The 20,091-nt window shown below is 49.8% G+C and overlaps 31 non-coding genes across 31 annotated transcripts; all 31 read left to right on the top strand.

The window, feature by feature from the left end:
• The first annotated feature begins 207 nt into the window (after nucleotides 1–207).
• Nucleotides 208–281, top strand: Trnan-guu. The gene has a single exon. It is a non-coding gene; the product is annotated as a tRNA-Asn (tRNA).
• Nucleotides 282–970: 689 nt separating this feature from the next.
• Trnat-cgu lies at nucleotides 971–1,042 on the top strand. Its single transcript has one exon. It is a non-coding gene; the product is annotated as a tRNA-Thr (tRNA).
• Nucleotides 1,043–1,375: 333 nt separating this feature from the next.
• Nucleotides 1,376–1,449, top strand: Trnan-guu. The gene has a single exon. It is a non-coding gene; the product is annotated as a tRNA-Asn (tRNA).
• A 689-nt stretch (nucleotides 1,450–2,138) lies between these two features.
• On the top strand, nucleotides 2,139–2,210 carry Trnat-cgu. The gene has a single exon. It is a non-coding gene; the product is annotated as a tRNA-Thr (tRNA).
• Nucleotides 2,211–2,543: 333 nt separating this feature from the next.
• On the top strand, nucleotides 2,544–2,617 carry Trnan-guu. Its single transcript has one exon. It is a non-coding gene; the product is annotated as a tRNA-Asn (tRNA).
• Nucleotides 2,618–3,306: 689 nt separating this feature from the next.
• Trnat-cgu lies at nucleotides 3,307–3,378 on the top strand. The gene has a single exon. It is a non-coding gene; the product is annotated as a tRNA-Thr (tRNA).
• A 333-nt stretch (nucleotides 3,379–3,711) lies between these two features.
• Trnan-guu lies at nucleotides 3,712–3,785 on the top strand. The gene has a single exon. It is a non-coding gene; the product is annotated as a tRNA-Asn (tRNA).
• A 689-nt stretch (nucleotides 3,786–4,474) lies between these two features.
• Trnat-cgu lies at nucleotides 4,475–4,546 on the top strand. The gene has a single exon. It is a non-coding gene; the product is annotated as a tRNA-Thr (tRNA).
• Nucleotides 4,547–4,879: 333 nt separating this feature from the next.
• Trnan-guu lies at nucleotides 4,880–4,953 on the top strand. The gene has a single exon. It is a non-coding gene; the product is annotated as a tRNA-Asn (tRNA).
• A 689-nt stretch (nucleotides 4,954–5,642) lies between these two features.
• Trnat-cgu lies at nucleotides 5,643–5,714 on the top strand. Its single transcript has one exon. It is a non-coding gene; the product is annotated as a tRNA-Thr (tRNA).
• A 333-nt stretch (nucleotides 5,715–6,047) lies between these two features.
• Trnan-guu lies at nucleotides 6,048–6,121 on the top strand. Its single transcript has one exon. It is a non-coding gene; the product is annotated as a tRNA-Asn (tRNA).
• Nucleotides 6,122–6,810: 689 nt separating this feature from the next.
• On the top strand, nucleotides 6,811–6,882 carry Trnat-cgu. The gene has a single exon. It is a non-coding gene; the product is annotated as a tRNA-Thr (tRNA).
• Nucleotides 6,883–7,215: 333 nt separating this feature from the next.
• Trnan-guu lies at nucleotides 7,216–7,289 on the top strand. Its single transcript has one exon. It is a non-coding gene; the product is annotated as a tRNA-Asn (tRNA).
• A 1,068-nt stretch (nucleotides 7,290–8,357) lies between these two features.
• On the top strand, nucleotides 8,358–8,429 carry Trnat-cgu. The gene has a single exon. It is a non-coding gene; the product is annotated as a tRNA-Thr (tRNA).
• Nucleotides 8,430–8,762: 333 nt separating this feature from the next.
• Trnan-guu lies at nucleotides 8,763–8,836 on the top strand. Its single transcript has one exon. It is a non-coding gene; the product is annotated as a tRNA-Asn (tRNA).
• A 689-nt stretch (nucleotides 8,837–9,525) lies between these two features.
• Trnat-cgu lies at nucleotides 9,526–9,597 on the top strand. Its single transcript has one exon. It is a non-coding gene; the product is annotated as a tRNA-Thr (tRNA).
• A 333-nt stretch (nucleotides 9,598–9,930) lies between these two features.
• On the top strand, nucleotides 9,931–10,004 carry Trnan-guu. Its single transcript has one exon. It is a non-coding gene; the product is annotated as a tRNA-Asn (tRNA).
• A 689-nt stretch (nucleotides 10,005–10,693) lies between these two features.
• Nucleotides 10,694–10,765, top strand: Trnat-cgu. The gene has a single exon. It is a non-coding gene; the product is annotated as a tRNA-Thr (tRNA).
• A 333-nt stretch (nucleotides 10,766–11,098) lies between these two features.
• On the top strand, nucleotides 11,099–11,172 carry Trnan-guu. Its single transcript has one exon. It is a non-coding gene; the product is annotated as a tRNA-Asn (tRNA).
• A 689-nt stretch (nucleotides 11,173–11,861) lies between these two features.
• Nucleotides 11,862–11,933, top strand: Trnat-cgu. The gene has a single exon. It is a non-coding gene; the product is annotated as a tRNA-Thr (tRNA).
• Nucleotides 11,934–12,266: 333 nt separating this feature from the next.
• On the top strand, nucleotides 12,267–12,340 carry Trnan-guu. Its single transcript has one exon. It is a non-coding gene; the product is annotated as a tRNA-Asn (tRNA).
• A 689-nt stretch (nucleotides 12,341–13,029) lies between these two features.
• Trnat-cgu lies at nucleotides 13,030–13,101 on the top strand. The gene has a single exon. It is a non-coding gene; the product is annotated as a tRNA-Thr (tRNA).
• Nucleotides 13,102–13,434: 333 nt separating this feature from the next.
• On the top strand, nucleotides 13,435–13,508 carry Trnan-guu. The gene has a single exon. It is a non-coding gene; the product is annotated as a tRNA-Asn (tRNA).
• Nucleotides 13,509–14,197: 689 nt separating this feature from the next.
• On the top strand, nucleotides 14,198–14,269 carry Trnat-cgu. The gene has a single exon. It is a non-coding gene; the product is annotated as a tRNA-Thr (tRNA).
• A 333-nt stretch (nucleotides 14,270–14,602) lies between these two features.
• Nucleotides 14,603–14,676, top strand: Trnan-guu. The gene has a single exon. It is a non-coding gene; the product is annotated as a tRNA-Asn (tRNA).
• Nucleotides 14,677–15,365: 689 nt separating this feature from the next.
• Trnat-cgu lies at nucleotides 15,366–15,437 on the top strand. The gene has a single exon. It is a non-coding gene; the product is annotated as a tRNA-Thr (tRNA).
• A 333-nt stretch (nucleotides 15,438–15,770) lies between these two features.
• Nucleotides 15,771–15,844, top strand: Trnan-guu. The gene has a single exon. It is a non-coding gene; the product is annotated as a tRNA-Asn (tRNA).
• A 689-nt stretch (nucleotides 15,845–16,533) lies between these two features.
• Trnat-cgu lies at nucleotides 16,534–16,605 on the top strand. Its single transcript has one exon. It is a non-coding gene; the product is annotated as a tRNA-Thr (tRNA).
• Nucleotides 16,606–16,938: 333 nt separating this feature from the next.
• Nucleotides 16,939–17,012, top strand: Trnan-guu. Its single transcript has one exon. It is a non-coding gene; the product is annotated as a tRNA-Asn (tRNA).
• A 689-nt stretch (nucleotides 17,013–17,701) lies between these two features.
• On the top strand, nucleotides 17,702–17,773 carry Trnat-cgu. Its single transcript has one exon. It is a non-coding gene; the product is annotated as a tRNA-Thr (tRNA).
• Nucleotides 17,774–18,106: 333 nt separating this feature from the next.
• On the top strand, nucleotides 18,107–18,180 carry Trnan-guu. Its single transcript has one exon. It is a non-coding gene; the product is annotated as a tRNA-Asn (tRNA).
• The last annotated feature ends 1,911 nt before the right edge of the window (nucleotides 18,181–20,091 follow it).

Here is a 20,091-nt window from a genome sequence, read left to right as displayed (position 1 = left end):
CTGAATGCATAGGCAGAACATTGGTTTGTATGCATTTCGTAGTATAATGTCATGCTTGGCGATGTCATTCGTTTACGAGCCTCGCTACAGTGTGCATGCACGTTATCCATGTGAAGAGGCGTAAGCAAATGCTACCATTCTGCGAGATTCCTGCAGAAGGTATACGAATTGCGTTGATATACAGAGCACAAGGGAGCCAAAGTCAAGGCCTCCGTGGCGCAATCGGCTAGCGCGTTCGGCTGTTAACCGAAAGGTTGGTGGTTCGAGCCCACCCGGGGGCGAAATCGTTTTAACCGGCACCGAGGTGAGGGCATACGTCAACTTTGTTAGAGATACACAGCTAGTGTGACAATTTGGCTGCGTTTGAGTGATGCCACAGAGCCTTATACACATTCAGCCAAGTGACACTGTAGGTAAAAACATGGCCCTACACAGACGTTCTGCTGTTTTCCTTTTTATTCGTCATGTGTGACACTGCAGTAGAGGGACGCCCGCTACAAAAGACGTATTCTTTACATTCAATTTCAGCATATACGTCGCGAGTGCCATATGACAGGGCCTGTCTCTCGATGTCGATTTGTATTTGGTGTGTCTTAAGTGTCGGTCTGCAGTAGGCCGCTGTTGGCCGAGCGACGTGCAGTCGCCTTACATGAAGCCCCATGGGCAACGCCAGTGCCACTGTGGACAACAGCGCACTGTAGCCAGAGAGAGGAGCCGAAAGGCGCATTTCGCAGTCGAGCCACGCTATCCCACAAGCTGTGCACTAGGTCAGGATTGTGCAGACCGCTAACTTTTGGTGGGCCGACGCTCGTCGTCGATCGTAAGGGCGAAACATTCAAGAGATTTGGAAAACGGCAATGTGGACACCCCCAGCAGCAGCTGTGTGCCAAATCCGATATCTGGTCGAGGGCTGCAAGATTCAGTATGATGAAGTAACAATTTGGGGATAGCTCACAAACGCTAAGCTGCCGCCTTCTTAGCTCAGTGGTAGAGCACTGGTCTCGTAAACCAGGGGTCGTGAGTTCGAACCTCACAGAAGGCATTCATTTTTTAAACCTTCCTGCAAGGAGCGGAGCTATCTCGAGCAGCATCTAACACATGGCAGTACACTGAATGAAAGGGATGTTCTACAACCTATGACAAGTATTCTACTGGCCTCAGAGGTTTTCTGAATGCATAGGCAGAACATTGGTTTGTATGCATTTTGTAGTATAATGTCATGCTTGGCGATGTCATTCGTTTACGAGCCTCGCTACAGTGTGCATGCACGTTATCCATGTGAAGAGGCGTAAGCAAATGCTACCATTCTGCGAGATTCCTGCAGAAGGTATACGAATTGCGTTGATATACAGAGCACAAGGGAGCCAAAGTCAAGGCCTCCGTGGCGCAATCGGCTAGCGCGTTCGGCTGTTAACCGAAAGGTTGGTGGTTCGAGCCCACCCGGGGGCGAAATCGTTTTAACCGGCACCGAGGTGAGGGCATACGTCAACTTTGTTAGAGATACACAGCTAGTGTGACAATTTGGCTGCGTTTGAGTGATGCCACAGAGCCTTATACACATTCAGCCAAGTGACACTGTAGGTAAAAACATGGCCCTACACAGACGTTCTGCTGTTTTCCTTTTTATTCGTCATGTGTGACACTGCAGTAGAGGGACGCCCGCTACAAAAGACGTATTCTTTACATTCAATTTCAGCATATACGTCGCGAGTGCCATATGACAGGGCCTGTCTCTCGATGTCGATTTGTATTTGGTGTGTCTTAAGTGTCGGTCTGCAGTAGGCCGCTGTTGGCCGAGCGACGTGCAGTCGCCTTACATGAAGCCCCATGGGCAACGCCAGTGCCACTGTGGACAACAGCGCACTGTAGCCAGAGAGAGGAGCCGAAAGGCGCATTTCGCAGTCGAGCCACGCTATCCCACAAGCTGTGCACTAGGTCAGGATTGTGCAGACCGCTAACTTTTGGTGGGCCGACGCTCGTCGTCGATCGTAAGGGCGAAACATTCAAGAGATTTGGAAAACGGCAATGTGGACACCCCCAGCAGCAGCTGTGTGCCAAATCCGATATCTGGTCGAGGGCTGCAAGATTCAGTATGATGAAGTAACAATTTGGGGATAGCTCACAAACGCTAAGCTGCCGCCTTCTTAGCTCAGTGGTAGAGCACTGGTCTCGTAAACCAGGGGTCGTGAGTTCGAACCTCACAGAAGGCATTCATTTTTTAAACCTTCCTGCAAGGAGCGGAGCTATCTCGAGCAGCATCTAACACATGGCAGTACACTGAATGAAAGGGATGTTCTACAACCTATGACAAGTATTCTACTGGCCTCAGAGGTTTTCTGAATGCATAGGCAGAACATTGGTTTGTATGCATTTTGTAGTATAATGTCATGCTTGGCGATGTCATTCGTTTACGAGCCTCGCTACAGTGTGCATGCACGTTATCCATGTGAAGAGGCGTAAGCAAATGCTACCATTCTGCGAGATTCCTGCAGAAGGTATACGAATTGCGTTGATATACAGAGCACAAGGGAGCCAAAGTCAAGGCCTCCGTGGCGCAATCGGCTAGCGCGTTCGGCTGTTAACCGAAAGATTGGTGGTTCGAGCCCACCCGGGGGCGAAATCGTTTTAACCGGCACCGAGGTGAGGGCATACGTCAACTTTGTTAGAGATACACAGCTAGTGTGACAATTTGGCTGCGTTTGAGTGATGCCACAGAGCCTTATACACATTCAGCCAAGTGACACTGTAGGTAAAAACATGGCCCTACACAGACGTTCTGCTGTTTTCCTTTTTATTCGTCATGTGTGACACTGCAGTAGAGGGACGCCCGCTACAAAAGACGTATTCTTTACATTCAATTTCAGCATATACGTCGCGAGTGCCATATGACAGGGCCTGTCTCTCGATGTCGATTTGTATTTGGTGTGTCTTAAGTGTCGGTCTGCAGTAGGCCGCTGTTGGCCGAGCGACGTGCAGTCGCCTTACATGAAGCCCCATGGGCAACGCCAGTGCCACTGTGGACAACAGCGCACTGTAGCCAGAGAGAGGAGCCGAAAGGCGCATTTCGCAGTCGAGCCACGCTATCCCACAAGCTGTGCACTAGGTCAGGATTGTGCAGACCGCTAACTTTTGGTGGGCCGACGCTCGTCGTCGATCGTAAGGGCGAAACATTCAAGAGATTTGGAAAACGGCAATGTGGACACCCCCAGCAGCAGCTGTGTGCCAAATCCGATATCTGGTCGAGGGCTGCAAGATTCAGTATGATGAAGTAACAATTTGGGGATAGCTCACAAACGTTAAGCTGCCGCCTTCTTAGCTCAGTGGTAGAGCACTGGTCTCGTAAACCAGGGGTCGTGAGTTCGAACCTCACAGAAGGCATTCATTTTTTAAACCTTCCTGCAAGGAGCGGAGCTATCTCGAGCAGCATCTAACACATGGCAGTACACTGAATGAAAGGGATGTTCTACAACCTATGACAAGTATTCTACTGGCCTCAGAGGTTTTCTGAATGCATAGGCAGAACATTGGTTTGTATGCATTTTGTAGTATAATGTCATGCTTGGCGATGTCATTCGTTTACGAGCCTCGCTACAGTGTGCATGCACGTTATCCATGTGAAGAGGCGTAAGCAAATGCTACCATTCTGCGAGATTCCTGCAGAAGGTATACGAATTGCGTTGATATACAGAGCACAAGGGAGCCAAAGTCAAGGCCTCCGTGGCGCAATCGGCTAGCGCGTTCGGCTGTTAACCGAAAGGTTGGTGGTTCGAGCCCACCCGGGGGCGAAATCGTTTTAACCGGCACCGAGGTGAGGGCATACGTCAACTTTGTTAGAGACACACAGCTAGTGTGACAATTTGGCTGCGTTTGAGTGATGCCACAGAGCCTTATACACATTCAGCCAAGTGACACTGTAGGTAAAAACATGGCCCTACACAGACGTTCTGCTGTTTTCCTTTTTATTCGTCATGTGTGACACTGCAGTAGAGGGACGCCCGCTACAAAAGACGTATTCTTTACATTCAATTTCAGCATATACGTCGCGAGTGCCATATGACAGGGCCTGTCTCTCGATGTCGATTTGTATTTGGTGTGTCTTAAGTGTCGGTCTGCAGTAGGCCGCTGTTGGCCGAGCGACGTGCAGTCGCCTTACATGAAGCCCCATGGGCAACGCCAGTGCCACTGTGGACAACAGCGCACTGTAGCCAGAGAGAGGAGCCGAAAGGCGCATTTCGCAGTCGAGCCACGCTATCCCACAAGCTGTGCACTAGGTCAGGATTGTGCAGACCGCTAACTTTTGGTGGGCCGACGCTCGTCGTCGATCGTAAGGGCGAAACATTCAAGAGATTTGGAAAACGGCAATGTGGACACCCCCAGCAGCAGCTGTGTGCCAAGTCCGATATCTGGTCGAGGGCTGCAAGATTCAGTATGATGAAGTAACAATTTGGGGATAGCTCACAAACGCTAAGCTGCCGCCTTCTTAGCTCAGTGGTAGAGCACTGGTCTCGTAAACCAGGGGTCGTGAGTTCGAACCTCACAGAAGGCATTCATTTTTTAAACCTTCCTGCAAGGAGCGGAGCTATCTCGAGCAGCATCTAACACATGGCAGTACACTGAATGAAAGGGATGTTCTACAACCTATGACAAGTATTCTACTGGCCTCAGAGGTTTTCTGAATGCATAGGCAGAACATTGGTTTGTATGCATTTTGTAGTATAATGTCATGCTTGGCGATGTCATTCGTTTACGAGCCTCGCTACAGTGTGCATGCACGTTATCCATGTGAAGAGGCGTAAGCAAATGCTACCATTCTGCGAGATTCCTGCAGAAGGTATACGAATTGCGTTGATATACAGAGCACAAGGGAGCCAAAGTCAAGGCCTCCGTGGCGCAATCGGCTAGCGCGTTCGGCTGTTAACCGAAAGGTTGGTGGTTCGAGCCCACCCGGGGGCGAAATCGTTTTAACCGGCACCGAGGTGAGGGCATACGTCAACTTTGTTAGAGATACACAGCTAGTGTGACAATTTGGCTGCGTTTGAGTGATGCCACAGAGCCTTATACACATTCAGCCAAGTGACACTGTAGGTAAAAACATGGCCCTACACAGACGTTCTGCTGTTTTCCTTTTTATTCGTCATGTGTGACACTGCAGTAGAGGGACGCCCGCTACAAAAGACGTATTCTTTACATTCAATTTCAGCATATACGTCGCGAGTGCCATATGACAGGGCCTGTCTCTCGATGTCGATTTGTATTTGGTGTGTCTTAAGTGTCGGTCTGCAGTAGGCCGCTGTTGGCCGAGCGACGTGCAGTCGCCTTACATGAAGCCCCATGGGCAACGCCAGTGCCACTGTGGACAACAGCGCACTGTAGCCAGAGAGAGGAGCCGAAAGGCGCATTTCGCAGTCGAGCCACGCTATCCCACAAGCTGTGCACTAGGTCAGGATTGTGCAGACCGCTAACTTTTGGTGGGCCGACGCTCGTCGTCGATCGTAAGGGCGAAACATTCAAGAGATTTGGAAAACGGCAATGTGGACACCCCCAGCAGCAGCTGTGTGCCAAATCCGATATCTGGTCGAGGGCTGCAAGATTCAGTATGATGAAGTAACAATTTGGGGATAGCTCACAAACGCTAAGCTGCCGCCTTCTTAGCTCAGTGGTAGAGCACTGGTCTCGTAAACCAGGGGTCGTGAGTTCGAACCTCACAGAAGGCATTCATTTTTTAAACCTTCCTGCAAGGAGCGGAGCTATCTCGAGCAGCATCTAACACATGGCAGTACACTGAATAAAAGGGATGTTCTATAACCTATGACAAGTATTCTACTGGCCTCAGCGGTTTTCTGAATGCATAGGCAGAACATTGGTTTGTATGCATTTTGTAGTATAATGTCATGCTTGGCGATGTCATTCGTTTACGAGCCTCGCTACAGTGTGCATGCACGTTATCCATGTGAAGAGGCGTAAGCAAATGCTACCATTCTGCGAGATTCCTGCAGAAGGTATACGAATTGCGTTGATATACAGAGCACAAGGAAGCCAAAGTCAAGGCCTCCGTGGCGCAATCGGCTAGCGCGTTCGGCTGTTAACCGAAAGGTTGGTGGTTCGAGCCCACCCGGGGGGGAAATCGTTTTAACCGGCACCGAGGTGAGGACATACGTCAACTTTGTTAGAGATACACAGCTAGTGTGACAATTTGGCTGCGTTTGAGTGATGCCACAGAGCCTTATACACATTCAGCCAAGTGACACTGTAGGTAAAAACATGGCCCTACACAGACGTTCTGCTGTTTTCCTTTTTATTCGTCATGTGTGACACTGCAGTAGAGGGACGCCCGCTACAAAAGACGTATTCTTTACATTCAATTTCAGCATATACGTCGCGAGTGCCATATGACAGGGCCTGTCTCTCGATGTCGATTTGTATTTGGTGTGTCTTAAGTGTCGGTCTGCAGTAGGCCGCTGTTGGCCGAGCGACGTGCAGTCGCCTTACATGAAGCCCCATGGGCAACGCCAGTGCCACTGTGGACAACAGCGCACTGTAGCCAGAGAGAGGAGCCGAAAGGCGCATTTCGCAGTCGAGCCACGCTATCCCACAAGCTGTGCACTAGGTCAGGATTGTGCAGACCGCTAACTTTTGGTGGGCCGACGCTCGTCGTCGATCGTAAGGGCGAAACATTCAAGAGATTTGGAAAACGGCAATGTGGACACCCCCAGCAGCAGCTGTGTGCCAAATCCGATATCTGGTCGAGGGCTGCAAGATTCAGTATGATGAAGTAACAATTTGGGGATAGCTCACAAACGCTAAGCTGCCGCCTTCTTAGCTCAGTGGTAGAGCACTGGTCTCGTAAACCAGGGGTCGTGAGTTCGAACCTCACAGAAGGCATTCATTTTTTAAACCTTCCTGCAAGGAGCGGAGCTATCTCGAGCAGCATCTAACACATGGCAGTACACTGAATGAAAGGGATGTTCTACAACCTATGACAAGTATTCTACTGGCCTCAGAGGTTTTCTGAATGCATAGGCAGAACATTGGTTTGTATGCATTTTGTAGTATAATGTCATGCTTGGCGATGTCATTCGTTTACGAGCCTCGCTACAGTGTGCATGCACGTTATCCATGTGAAGAGGCGTAAGCAAATGCCACCATTCTGCGAGATTCCTGCAGAAGGTATACGAATTGCGTTGATATACAGAGCACAAGGGAGCCAAAGTCAAGGCCTCCGTGGCGCAATCGGCTAGCGCGTTCGGCTGTTAACCGAAAGGTTGGTGGTTCGAGCCCACCCGGGGGCGAAATCGTTTTAACCGGCACCGAGGTGAGGGCATACGTCAACTTTGTTAGAGATACACAGCTAGTGTGACAATTTGGCTGCGTTTGAGTGATGCCACAGAGCCTTATACACATTCAGCCAAGTGACACTGTAGGTAAAAACATGGCCCTACACAGACGTTCTGCTGTTTTCCTTTTTATTCGTCATGTGTGACACTGCAGTAGAGGGACGCCCGCTACAAAAGACGTATTCTTTACATTCAATTTCAGCATATACGTCGCGAGTGCCATATGACAGGGCCTGTCTCTCGATGTCGATTTGTATTTGGTGTGTCTTAAGTGTCGGTCTGCAGTAGGCCGCTGTTGGCCGAGCGACGTGCAGTCGCAGCCCACCCGGGGGCGAAATCGTTTTAACCGGCACCGAGGTGAGGGCATACGTCAACTTTGTTAGAGATACACAGCTAGTGTGACAATTTGGCTGCGTTTGAGTGATGCCACAGAGCCTTATACACATTCAGCCAAGTGACACTGTAGGTAAAAACATGGCCCTACACAGACGTTCTGCTGTTTTCCTTTTTATTCGTCATGTGTGACACTGCAGTAGAGGGACGCCCGCTACAAAAGACGTATTCTTTACATTCAATTTCAGCATATACGTCGCGAGTGCCATATGACAGGGCCTGTCTCTCGATGTCGATTTGTATTTGGTGTGTCTTAAGTGTCGGTCTGCAGTAGGCCGCTGTTGGCCGAGCGACGTGCAGTCGCCTTACATGAAGCCCCATGGGCAACGCCAGTGCCACTGTGGACAACAGCGCACTGTAGCCAGAGAGAGGAGCCGAAAGGCGCATTTCGCAGTCGAGCCACGCTATCCCACAAGCTGTGCACTAGGTCAGGATTGTGCAGACCGCTAACTTTTGGTGGGCCGACGCTCGTCGTCGATCGTAAGGGCGAAACATTCAAGAGATTTGGAAAACGGCAATGTGGACACCCCCAGCAGCAGCTGTGTGCCAAATCCGATATCTGGTCGAGGGCTGCAAGATTCAGTATGATGAAGTAACAATTTGGGGATAGCTCACAAACGCTAAGCTGCCGCCTTCTTAGCTCAGTGGTAGAGCACTGGTCTCGTAAACCAGGGGTCGTGAGTTCGAACCTCACAGAAGGCATTCATTTTTTAAACCTTCCTGCAAGGAGCGGAGCTATCTCGAGCAGCATCTAACACATGGCAGTACACTGAATGAAAGGGATGTTCTACAACCTATGACAAGTATTCTACTGGCCTCAGAGGTTTTCTGAATGCATAGGCAGAACATTGGTTTGTATGCATTTTGTAGTATAATGTCATGCTTGGCGATGTCATTCGTTTACGAGCCTCGCTACAGTGTGCATGCACGTTATCCATGTGAAGAGGCGTAAGCAAATGCTACCATTCTGCGAGATTCCTGCAGAAGGTATACGAATTGCGTTGATATACAGAGCACAAGGGAGCCAAAGTCAAGGCCTCCGTGGCGCAATCGGCTAGCGCGTTCGGCTGTTAACCGAAAGGTTGGTGGTTCGAGCCCACCCGGGGGCGAAATCGTTTTAACCGGCACCGAGGTGAGGGCATACGTCAACTTTGTTAGAGATACACAGCTAGTGTGACAATTTGGCTGCGTTTGAGTGATGCCACAGAGCCTTATACACATTCAGCCAAGTGACACTGTAGGTAAAAACATGGCCCTACACAGACGTTCTGCTGTTTTCCTTTTTATTCGTCATGTGTGACACTGCAGTAGAGGGACGCCCGCTACAAAAGACGTATTCTTTACATTCAATTTCAGCATATACGTCGCGAGTGCCATATGACAGGGCCTGTCTCTCGATGTCGATTTGTATTTGGTGTGTCTTAAGTGTCGGTCTGCAGTAGGCCGCTGTTGGCCGAGCGACGTGCAGTCGCCTTACATGAAGCCCCATGGGCAACGCCAGTGCCACTGTGGACAACAGCGCACTGTAGCCAGAGAGAGGAGCCGAAAGGCGCATTTCGCAGTCGAGCCACGCTATCCCACAAGCTGTGCACTAGGTCAGGATTGTGCAGACCGCTAACTTTTGGTGGGCCGACGCTCGTCGTCGATCGTAAGGGCGAAACATTCAAGAGATTTGGAAAACGGCAATGTGGACACCCCCAGCAGCAGCTGTGTGCCAAGTCCGATATCTGGTCGAGGGCTGCAAGATTCAGTATGATGAAGTAACAATTTGGGGATAGCTCACAAACGCTAAGCTGCCGCCTTCTTAGCTCAGTGGTAGAGCACTGGTCTCGTAAACCAGGGGTCGTGAGTTCGAACCTCACAGAAGGCATTCATTTTTTAAACCTTCCTGCAAGGAGCGGAGCTATCTCGAGCAGCATCTAACACATGGCAGTACACTGAATGAAAGGGATGTTCTACAACCTATGACAAGTATTCTACTGGCCTCAGAGGTTTTCTGAATGCATAGGCAGAACATTGGTTTGTATGCATTTTGTAGTATAATGTCATGCTTGGCGATGTCATTCGTTTACGAGCCTCGCTACAGTGTGCATGCACGTTATCCATGTGAAGAGGCGTAAGCAAATGCTACCATTCTGCGAGATTCCTGCAGAAGGTATACGAATTGCGTTGATATACAGAGCACAAGGGAGCCAAAGTCAAGGCCTCCGTGGCGCAATCGGCTAGCGCGTTCGGCTGTTAACCGAAAGGTTGGTGGTTCGAGCCCACCCGGGGGCGAAGTCGTTTTAACCGGCACCGAGGTGAGGGCATACGTCAACTTTGTTAGAGATACACAGCTAGTGTGACAATTTGGCTGCGTTTGAGTGATGCCACAGAGCCTTATACACATTCAGCCAAGTGACACTGTAGGTAAAAACATGGCCCTACACAGACGTTCTGCTGTTTTCCTTTTTATTCGTCATGTGTGACACTGCAGTAGAGGGACGCCCGCTACAAAAGACGTATTCTTTACATTCAATTTCAGCGTATACGTCGCGAGTGCCATATGACAGGGCCTGTCTCTCGATGTCGATTTGTATTTGGTGTGTCTTAAGTGTCGGTCTGCAGTAGGCCGCTGTTGGCCGAGCGACGTGCAGTCGCCTTACATGAAGCCCCATGGGCAACGCCAGTGCCACTGTGGACAACAGCGCACTGTAGCCAGAGAGAGGAGCCGAAAGGCGCATTTCGCAGTCGAGCCACGCTATCCCACAAGCTGTGCACTAGGTCAGGATTGTGCAGACCGCTAACTTTTGGTGGGCCGACGCTCGTCGTCGATCGTAAGGGCGAAACATTCAAGAGATTTGGAAAACGGCAATGTGGACACCCCCAGCAGCAGCTGTGTGCCAAATCCGATATCTGGTCGAGGGCTGCAAGATTCAGTATGATGAAGTAACAATTTGGGGATAGCTCACAAACGCTAAGCTGCCGCCTTCTTAGCTCAGTGGTAGAGCACTGGTCTCGTAAACCAGGGGTCGTGAGTTCGAACCTCACAGAAGGCATTCATTTTTTAAACCTTCCTGCAAGGAGCGGAGCTATCTCGAGCAGCATCTAACACATGGCAGTACACTGAACAAAAGGGATGTTCTACAACCTATGACAAGTATTCTACTGGCCTCAGAGGTTTTCTGAATGCATAGGCAGAACATTGGTTTGTATGCATTTTGTAGTATAATGTCATGCTTGGCGATGTCATTCGTTTACGAGCCTCGCTACAGTGTGCATGCACGTTATCCATGTGAAGAGGCGTAAGCAAATGCTACCATTCTGCGAGATTCCTGCAGAAGGTATACGAATTGCGTTGATATACAGAGCACAAGGAAGCCAAAGTCAAGGCCTCCGTGGCGCAATCGGCTAGCGCGTTCGGCTGTTAACCGAAAGGTTGGTGGTTCGAGCCCACCCGGGGGCGAAATCGTTTTAACCGGCACCGAGGTGAGGACATACGTCAACTTTGTTAGAGATACACAGCTAGTGTGACAATTTGGCTGCGTTTGAGTGATGCCACAGAGCCTTATACACATTCAGCCAAGTGACACTGTAGGTAAAAACATGGCCCTACACAGACGTTCTGCTGTTTTCCTTTTTATTCGTCATGTGTGACACTGCAGTAGAGGGACGCCCGCTACAAAAGACGTATTCTTTACATTCAATTTCAGCATATACGTCGCGAGTGCCATATGACAGGGCCTGTCTCTCGATGTCGATTTGTATTTGGTGTGTCTTAAGTGTCGGTCTGCAGTAGGCCGCTGTTGGCCGAGCGACGTGCAGTCGCCTTACATGAAGCCCCATGGGCAACGCCAGTGCCACTGTGGACAACAGCGCACTGTAGCCAGAGAGAGGAGCCGAAAGGCGCATTTCGCAGTCGAGCCACGCTATCCCACAAGCTGTGCACTAGGTCAGGATTGTGCAGACCGCTAACTTTTGGTGGGCCGACGCTCGTCGTCGATCGTAAGGGCGAAACATTCAAGAGATTTGGAAAACGGCAATGTGGACACCCCCAGCAGCAGCTGTGTGCCAAGTCCGATATCTGGTCGAGGGCTGCAAGATTCAGTATGATGAAGTAACAATTTGGGGATAGCTCACAAACGCTAAGCTGCCGCCTTCTTAGCTCAGTGGTAGAGCACTGGTCTCGTAAACCAGGGGTCGTGAGTTCGAACCTCACAGAAGGCATTCATTTTTTAAACCTTCCTGCAAGGAGCGGAGCTATCTCGAGCAGCATCTAACACATGGCAGTACACTGAATGAAAGGGATGTTCTACAACCTATGACAAGTATTCTACTGGCCTCAGAGGTTTTCTGAATGCATAGGCAGAACATTGGTTTGTATGCATTTTGTAGTATAATGTCATGCTTGGCGATGTCATTCGTTTACGAGCCTCGCTACAGTGTGCATGCACGTTATCCATGTGAAGAGGCGTAAGCAAATGCTACCATTCTGCGAGATTCCTGCAGAAGGTATACGAATTGCGTTGATATACAGAGCACAAGGGAGCCAAAGTCAAGGCCTCCGTGGCGCAATCGGCTAGCGCGTTCGGCTGTTAACCGAAAGGTTGGTGGTTCGAGCCCACCCGGGGGCGAAATCGTTTTAACCGGCACCGAGGTGAGGGCATACGTCAACTTTGTTAGAGATACACAGCTAGTGTGACAATTTGGCTGCGTTTGAGTGATGCCACAGAGCCTTATACACATTCAGCCAAGTGACACTGTAGGTAAAAACATGGCCCTACACAGACGTTCTGCTGTTTTCCTTTTTATTCGTCATGTGTGACACTGCAGTAGAGGGACGCCCGCTACAAAAGACGTATTCTTTACATTCAATTTCAGCGTATACGTCGCGAGTGCCATATGACAGGGCCTGTCTCTCGATGTCGATTTGTATTTGGTGTGTCTTAAGTGTCGGTCTGCAGTAGGCCGCTGTTGGCCGAGCGACGTGCAGTCGCCTTACATGAAGCCCCATGGGCAACGCCAGTGCCACTGTGGACAACAGCGCACTGTAGCCAGAGAGAGGAGCCGAAAGGCGCATTTCGCAGTCGAGCCACGCTATCCCACAAGCTGTGCACTAGGTCAGGATTGTGCAGACCGCTAACTTTTGGTGGGCCGACGCTCGTCGTCGATCGTAAGGGCGAAACATTCAAGAGATTTGGAAAACGGCAATGTGGACACCCCCAGCAGCAGCTGTGTGCCAAATCCGATATCTGGTCGAGGGCTGCAAGATTCAGTATGATGAAGTAACAATTTGGGGATAGCTCACAAACGCTAAGCTGCCGCCTTCTTAGCTCAGTGGTAGAGCACTGGTCTCGTAAACCAGGGGTCGTGAGTTCGAACCTCACAGAAGGCATTCATTTTTTAAACCTTCCTGCAAGGAGCGGAGCTATCTCGAGCAGCATCTAACACATGGCAGTACACTGAACAAAAGGGATGTTCTACAACCTATGACAAGTATTCTACTGGCCTCAGAGGTTTTCTGAATGCATAGGCAGAACATTGGTTTGTATGCATTTTGTAGTATAATGTCATGCTTGGCGATGTCATTCGTTTACGAGCCTCGCTACAGTGTGCATGCACGTTATCCATGTGAAGAGGCGTAAGCAAATGCTACCATTCTGCGAGATTCCTGCAGAAGGTATACGAATTGCGTTGATATACAGAGCACAAGGAAGCCAAAGTCAAGGCCTCCGTGGCGCAATCGGCTAGCGCGTTCGGCTGTTAACCGAAAGGTTGGTGGTTCGAGCCCACCCGGGGGCGAAATCGTTTTAACCGGCACCGAGGTGAGGACATACGTCAACTTTGTTAGAGATACACAGCTAGTGTGACAATTTGGCTGCGTTTGAGTGATGCCACAGAGCCTTATACACATTCAGCCAAGTGACACTGTAGGTAAAAACATGGCCCTACACAGACGTTCTGCTGTTTTCCTTTTTATTCGTCATGTGTGACACTGCAGTAGAGGGACGCCCGCTACAAAAGACGTATTCTTTACATTCAATTTCAGCATATACGTCGCGAGTGCCATATGACAGGGCCTGTCTCTCGATGTCGATTTGTATTTGGTGTGTCTTAAGTGTCGGTCTGCAGTAGGCCGCTGTTGGCCGAGCGACGTGCAGTCGCCTTACATGAAGCCCCATGGGCAACGCCAGTGCCACTGTGGACAACAGCGCACTGTAGCCAGAGAGAGGAGCCGAAAGGCGCATTTCGCAGTCGAGCCACGCTATCCCACAAGCTGTGCACTAGGTCAGGATTGTGCAGACCGCTAACTTTTGGTGGGCCGACGCTCGTCGTCGATCGTAAGGGCGAAACATTCAAGAGATTTGGAAAACGGCAATGTGGACACCCCCAGCAGCAGCTGTGTGCCAAATCCGATATCTGGTCGAGGGCTGCAAGATTCAGTATGATGAAGTAACAATTTGGGGATAGCTCACAAACGCTAAGCTGCCGCCTTCTTAGCTCAGTGGTAGAGCACTGGTCTCGTAAACCAGGGGTCGTGAGTTCGAACCTCACAGAAGGCATTCATTTTTTAAACCTTCCTGCAAGGAGCGGAGCTATCTCGAGCAGCATCTAACACATGGCAGTACACTGAACAAAAGGGATGTTCTACAACCTATGACAAGTATTCTACTGGCCTCAGAGGTTTTCTGAATGCATAGGCAGAACATTGGTTTGTATGCATTTTGTAGTATAATGTCATGCTTGGCGATGTCATTCGTTTACGAGCCTCGCTACAGTGTGCATGCACGTTATCCATGTGAAGAGGCGTAAGCAAATGCTACCATTCTGCGAGATTCCTGCAGAAGGTATACGAATTGCGTTGATATACAGAGCACAAGGAAGCCAAAGTCAAGGCCTCCGTGGCGCAATCGGCTAGCGCGTTCGGCTGTTAACCGAAAGGTTGGTGGTTCGAGCCCACCCGGGGGCGAAATCGTTTTAACCGGCACCGAGGTGAGGACATACGTCAACTTTGTTAGAGATACACAGCTAGTGTGACAATTTGGCTGCGTTTGAGTGATGCCACAGAGCCTTATACACATTCAGCCAAGTGACACTGTAGGTAAAAACATGGCCCTACACAGACGTTCTGCTGTTTTCCTTTTTATTCGTCATGTGTGACACTGCAGTAGAGGGACGCCCGCTACAAAAGACGTATTCTTTACATTCAATTTCAGCATATACGTCGCGAGTGCCATATGACAGGGCCTGTCTCTCGATGTCGATTTGTATTTGGTGTGTCTTAAGTGTCGGTCTGCAGTAGGCCGCTGTTGGCCGAGCGACGTGCAGTCGCCTTACATGAAGCCCCATGGGCAACGCCAGTGCCACTGTGGACAACAGCGCACTGTAGCCAGAGAGAGGAGCCGAAAGGCGCATTTCGCAGTCGAGCCACGCTATCCCACAAGCTGTGCACTAGGTCAGGATTGTGCAGACCGCTAACTTTTGGTGGGCCGACGCTCGTCGTCGATCGTAAGGGCGAAACATTCAAGAGATTTGGAAAACGGCAATGTGGACACCCCCAGCAGCAGCTGTGTGCCAAGTCCGATATCTGGTCGAGGGCTGCAAGATTCAGTATGATGAAGTAACAATTTGGGGATAGCTCACAAACGCTAAGCTGCCGCCTTCTTAGCTCAGTGGTAGAGCACTGGTCTCGTAAACCAGGGGTCGTGAGTTCGAACCTCACAGAAGGCATTCATTTTTTAAACCTTCCTGCAGGGAGCGGAGCTATCTCGAGCAGCATCTAACACATGGCAGTACACTGAATGAAAGGGATGTTCTACAACCTATGACAAGTATTCTACTGGCCTCAGAGGTTTTCTGAATGCATAGGCAGAACATTGGTTTGTATGCATTTTGTAGTATAATGTCATGCTTGGCGATGTCATTCGTTTACGAGCCTCGCTACAGTGTGCATGCACGTTATCCATGTGAAGAGGCGTAAGCAAATGCTACCATTCTGCGAGATTCCTGCAGAAGGTATACGAATTGCGTTGATATACAGAGCACAAGGAAGCCAAAGTCAAGGCCTCCGTGGCGCAATCGGCTAGCGCGTTCGGCTGTTAACCGAAAGGTTGGTGGTTCGAGCCCACCCGGGGGCGAAATCGTTTTAACCGGCACCGAGGTGAGGACATACGTCAACTTTGTTAGAGATACACAGCTAGTGTGACAATTTGGCTGCGTTTGAGTGATGCCACAGAGCCTTATACACATTCAGCCAAGTGACACTGTAGGTAAAAACATGGCCCTACACAGACGTTCTGCTGTTTTCCTTTTTATTCGTCATGTGTGACACTGCAGTAGAGGGACGCCCGCTACAAAAGACGTATTCTTTACATTCAATTTCAGCATATACGTCGCGAGTGCCATATGACAGGGCCTGTCTCTCGATGTCGATTTGTATTTGGTGTGTCTTAAGTGTCGGTCTGCAGTAGGCCGCTGTTGGCCGAGCGACGTGCAGTCGCCTTACATGAAGCCCCATGGGCAACGCCAGTGCCACTGTGGACAACAGCGCACTGTAGCCAGAGAGAGGAGCCGAAAGGCGCATTTCGCAGTCGAGCCACGCTATCCCACAAGCTGTGCACTAGGTCAGGATTGTGCAGACCGCTAACTTTTGGTGGGCCGACGCTCGTCGTCGATCGTAAGGGCGAAACATTCAAGAGATTTGGAAAACGGCAATGTGGACACCCCCAGCAGCAGCTGTGTGCCAAGTCCGATATCTGGTCGAGGGCTGCAAGATTCAGTATGATGAAGTAACAATTTGGGGATAGCTCACAAACGCTAAGCTGCCGCCTTCTTAGCTCAGTGGTAGAGCACTGGTCTCGTAAACCAGGGGTCGTGAGTTCGAACCTCACAGAAGGCATTCATTTTTTAAACCTTCCTGCAGGGAGCGGAGCTATCTCGAGCAGCATCTAACACATGGCAGTACACTGAATGAAAGGGATGTTCTACAACCTATGACAAGTATTCTACTGGCCTCAGAGGTTTTCTGAATGCATAGGCAGAACATTGGTTTGTATGCATTTTGTAGTATAATGTCATGCTTGGCGATGTCATTCGTTTACGAGCCTCGCTACAGTGTGCATGCACGTTATCCATGTGAAGAGGCGTAAGCAAATGCTACCATTCTGCGAGATTCCTGCAGAAGGTATACGAATTGCGTTGATATACAGAGCACAAGGGAGCCAAAGTCAAGGCCTCCGTGGCGCAATCGGCTAGCGCGTTCGGCTGTTAACCGAAAGGTTGGTGGTTCGAGCCCACCCGGGGGCGAAATCGTTTTAACCGGCACCGAGGTGAGGACATACGTCAACTTTGTTAGAGATACACAGCTAGTGTGACAATTTGGCTGCGTTTGAGTGATGCCACAGAGCCTTATACACATTCAGCCAAGTGACACTGTAGGTAAAAACATGGCCCTACACAGACGTTCTGCTGTTTTCCTTTTTATTCGTCATGTGTGACACTGCAGTAGAGGGACGCCCGCTACAAAAGACGTATTCTTTACATTCAATTTCAGCATATACGTCGCGAGTGCCATATGACAGGGCCTGTCTCTCGATGTCGATTTGTATTTGGTGTGTCTTAAGTGTCGGTCTGCAGTAGGCCGCTGTTGGCCGAGCGACGTGCAGTCGCCTTACATGAAGCCCCATGGGCAACGCCAGTGCCACTGTGGACAACAGCGCACTGTAGCCAGAGAGAGGAGCCGAAAGGCGCATTTCGCAGTCGAGCCACGCTATCCCACAAGCTGTGCACTAGGTCAGGATTGTGCAGACCGCTAACTTTTGGTGGGCCGACGCTCGTCGTCGATCGTAAGGGCGAAACATTCAAGAGATTTGGAAAACGGCAATGTGGACACCCCCAGCAGCAGCTGTGTGCCAAGTCCGATATCTGGTCGAGGGCTGCAAGATTCAGTATGATGAAGTAACAATTTGGGGATAGCTCACAAACGCTAAGCTGCCGCCTTCTTAGCTCAGTGGTAGAGCACTGGTCTCGTAAACCAGGGGTCGTGAGTTCGAACCTCACAGAAGGCATTCATTTTTTAAACCTTCCTGCAAGGAGCGGAGCTATCTCGAGCAGCATCTAACACATGGCAGTACACTGAATGAAAGGGATGTTCTACAACCTATGACAAGTATTCTACTGGCCTCAGAGGTTTTCTGAATGCATAGGCAGAACATTGGTTTGTATGCATTTTGTAGTATAATGTCATGCTTGGCGATGTCATTCGTTTACGAGCCTCGCTACAGTGTGCATGCACGTTATCCATGTGAAGAGGCGTAAGCAAATGCTACCATTCTGCGAGATTCCTGCAGAAGGTATACGAATTGCGTTGATATACAGAGCACAAGGGAGCCAAAGCCAAGGCCTCCGTGGCGCAATCGGCTAGCGCGTTCGGCTGTTAACCGAAAGGTTGGTGGTTCGAGCCCACCCGGGGGCGAAATCGTTTTAACCGGCACCGAGGTGAGGGCATACGTCAACTTTGTTAGAGATACACAGCTAGTGTGACAATTTGGCTGCGTTTGAGTGATGCCACAGAGCCTTATACACATTCAGCCAAGTGACACTGTAGGTAAAAACATGGCCCTACACAGACGTTCTGCTGTTTTCCTTTTTATTCGTCATGTGTGACACTGCAGTAGAGGGACGCCCGCTACAAAAGACGTATTCTTTACATTCAATTTCAGCATATACGTCGCGAGTGCCATATGACAGGGCCTGTCTCTCGATGTCGATTTGTATTTGGTGTGTCTTAAGTGTCGGTCTGCAGTAGGCCGCTGTTGGCCGAGCGACGTGCAGTCGCCTTACATGAAGCCCCATGGGCAACGCCAGTGCCACTGTGGACAACAGCGCACTGTAGCCAGAGAGAGGAGCCGAAAGGCGCATTTCGCAGTCGAGCCACGCTATCCCACAAGCTGTGCACTAGGTCAGGATTGTGCAGACCGCTAACTTTTGGTGGGCCGACGCTCGTCGTCGATCGTAAGGGCGAAACATTCAAGAGATTTGGAAAACGGCAATGTGGACACCCCCAGCAGCAGCTGTGTGCCAAGTCCGATATCTGGTCGAGGGCTGCAAGATTCAGTATGATGAAGTAACAATTTGGGGATAGCTCACAAACGCTAAGCTGCCGCCTTCTTAGCTCAGTGATAGTGTGGCTCTAGCTGCCGTCGCGTACGGACGTACTTGCCGCCGCTCCGTGTAAACAGCGCTTACGCTAGTACTTATCGTTTCGTGTGTACTGCTTTCTGTTCTGTGTTTAAATTGAGATCTGTTCTACACCAGTTTTGTGTACTGGTTACGTCTTCGGATATTCGTCGCTCTAGGGATTTTCGGTTTTGACCGTAATCCGACCGGTGCTGCACGACATGGCTTCCTCCATCAGGAAGAACACCCTGGTTTTTTCGTTTGAAAAGGAAACTCGCCGGGTTCAACCGTCTGCTCTCGAGGTTCACGAATGGCTCACAGAGGTAATTGGCATTAACCCGGATTCTGTTCATACTACCCAGCTTGATTCCGACAACTACTGTGTGTTTGTTAAGTTCTTTAATCCGTTAATGGTTGATAAAATTCGCGATAAGTTTGGCAACCAAGTCGAGTTTATCCATAGGGACGGCACTAGTAGTATGGTTTCTATCAAAAGGGCTGATACTACATATCGGACTGTTCGAGTTCTTAATTTACCAATTGAACTAGAAAACGAAAAAATTAAGGTTGCTCTGTCTCAATATGGGGATGTAAAAGAAATCATTAATGAACGCTGGTCGCCGCATTATAAACTCCAGTGCTTTAATGGAATAAGGTCGGTTGAAATGGAAGTTAAGACTAATATCCCGTCACATATCTCCGTTGAAGGTCACAAGGCTCATATTGTTTATACTGGACAAATCCCTACATGTCACGTCTGTAATGAGTCAGGTCATTTTCGGCAGGATTGTCCCCGCCGTGTGTTTGTCTTAAAAACGAACCTCATGCAGCGACGTAAATTGACACTCAGTGACGTTATGGCAAACGGTACACCTGTCCAACCTGTAGATGATGTTGCTAAGGAAAGTTCATCTGACTTTCCTTGCAGTGTCACTGATTTTCCACCTATCGTAGCCCCGACGAATCTCGAATCTGTTCCCCCTGATAGGGATGTACAGAATAAAAAACGGCCACTGGAGCGAAGCGATGATCATTCAGGAGATGAATTATATCGCACCTCTCCCACAATCAGAAAACCACGTCCTTCAGCCGACGGAGATTTAGTAGAAGCCGATTGTATGCAGATCGATCCTGCAGTACCACCTGCCACCAACAAATCGGATGTGGAAACGGAGGATCCTACCGACCAGCAGCAACTGTCAACAAC

Source organism: Schistocerca americana, chromosome 5 (genome assembly GCF_021461395.2).
Source record: "Schistocerca americana isolate TAMUIC-IGC-003095 chromosome 5, iqSchAmer2.1, whole genome shotgun sequence".
NCBI lineage: Eukaryota > Metazoa > Arthropoda > Insecta > Orthoptera > Acrididae > Schistocerca > Schistocerca americana.
The sequence above is the reverse complement of the archived record's forward strand: the minus strand, read 5'-3'. Positions and strand labels throughout refer to the sequence as shown.